Source organism: Chiloscyllium plagiosum, chromosome 21, assembly GCF_004010195.1.
Source record: "Chiloscyllium plagiosum isolate BGI_BamShark_2017 chromosome 21, ASM401019v2, whole genome shotgun sequence".
Classification (NCBI taxonomy): Eukaryota; Metazoa; Chordata; class Chondrichthyes; order Orectolobiformes; family Hemiscylliidae; genus Chiloscyllium; species Chiloscyllium plagiosum.
The window spans coordinates 29,973,357-29,974,995 of NC_057730.1; the positions used below are offsets into that span (position 1 = coordinate 29,973,357).

General features: G+C 54.4%; 1 protein-coding gene across 1 annotated transcript in view; it reads right to left on the reverse strand.

Annotated features, from left to right (window-relative positions):
• baiap3 (BAI1 associated protein 3) overlaps positions 1-1,320 on the reverse strand; it is an 81,695-nt gene extending 80,375 nt beyond the window's left edge. Inside the window, exon 1 of the mRNA XM_043711073.1 lies at positions 1,259-1,320. The gene's annotated coding sequence lies outside the window, so the exon portion shown is untranslated. The remainder of the gene's footprint in view (positions 1-1,258) is intronic.
• Between the last annotated feature and the right edge of the window lie 319 nt (positions 1,321-1,639).

Below are 1,639 nucleotides of genomic sequence, written 5' to 3' on the forward strand. Positions count from 1 at the left end.
CCCCCACCCCCTCACCCCAGGTCCCCCCCCAATCACCACCACATCCCCCCTCCACCCCTCACCTCCATCCCCCGAGCCCAGGAGAGCACCAGCACTTCATCCCCCCGTCCCCAACACCACCACATCCCCCCGCCCCCCGGTTGACCAGTTCGGTTCCAAGACCCCTCAGTGGGCTGGGCCGGGCTGGGTTGGGGTGGGCTGGGTTGGGGTGGGTGGGGGGGTGATATATCGGTTGATTTCCCCATTGCTCACTGCAGGCCGCCCGCCAGTCGCTTCTCCGCCCGCAGGTTCAGTTAAAAAGTAAAGGCAGCCCGTCATGTAGGGATGGAGAGAAAAAAACAAACCAAATCAAACAGGATGCAGTCAGACAACCGAAAAAGGCGAGTTAAACTAACCAGAGCAAGGTGGGGACAGAAATAAACCAATGGGGCACACAGTGGGAATAACACCTTGTTAGAACGCAATGGGGCGAACGGAAAAGACTGACAAAATGCAGATGCAGTGAAATGGACATGGAAACGGAGTTCGAACAGAGCGGGTTAACTGTCCTCAGCACTGTAAACGGCACTTGAACCGGCAGATTGGGGGGGGGGGGGGGGGAGCAAATCCACATCATATTGCAGTGAGAAAGGCATTTATACAAAAAACAAACTGGCGGAGACGGAGAGAGGGAAATAGGAAACTACAGAGAGAACGAGAAAACAAGGCGCAGAGACAGGCAGAGGCACCGACGTCAGGAATTGGACCTTGTTTCCGCCTCGGTTTTGGACATTTGTGAGTGAAATCGGCGCAGGTTATCTCCCACAGCCTTTGGACATGAGAAATAGACTGTGCCCCAGACTGGACAGGAATGGGGGAGGGAAAGAGTGTGGGGAGGAGAGTGAGGGGCGTGCAGCCAAAACAGTGAGGCAGGCAGAGGCAGGGAACTGGGGAGAAGGGTGAGAGACAGAGAAAAGGAGAGGGAGAGAGAGAGAGAGAGAGAGAGTGTATGGGACAGACAGCCTCTACTATAGAAGCAGAAACAAAGCGACACAGAAAACCAGAGGCAGTGACACTGACTGCCTCTGCCTCGGGTACCCTTACCTGTTGCTGCCGCTCCTTACCCCGGGTACCCTTACCTGTTGCTGCCGCTCCTTACCCCGGGTACCCTTACCTATTCCTGCTGCTCCTTACCCCGGGTACCCTTACCTATTCCTGCCGCTCCTTACCCCGGGTACCCTCACCTATTCCTGCCGCTCCTTACCCCGGGTACCCTTACCTGTTGCTGCTGCTCCTTGCCCGCTGCACATTGACAGCTCCGGGCAACATCACGCTGGGCATGGAGAACCACCTACTGACCTGAAACAGCCCAATCAGAACACAACTGGGTTGACAAATGTGTCGCCTGGAGGCGGGGAGCTAAAATTTCCCGACTCAAAATTACAGACACATAGCCCAAGACTGCTATCAATCTTCTTTCCTAATTCACCATACAATTAACACAGACCAGCCCACAAACTGCCGTTATTATTCCTGTCCAAACCAGCAATGATTACAATCCCGTCCTAACCTGCATTCCTTGCAGTCCAACCTAAACCAGTGTTCAGGAACTCCCAAGGGACATATGTCCCTTTAATAGGTCCTGCTCCACCAATCATTA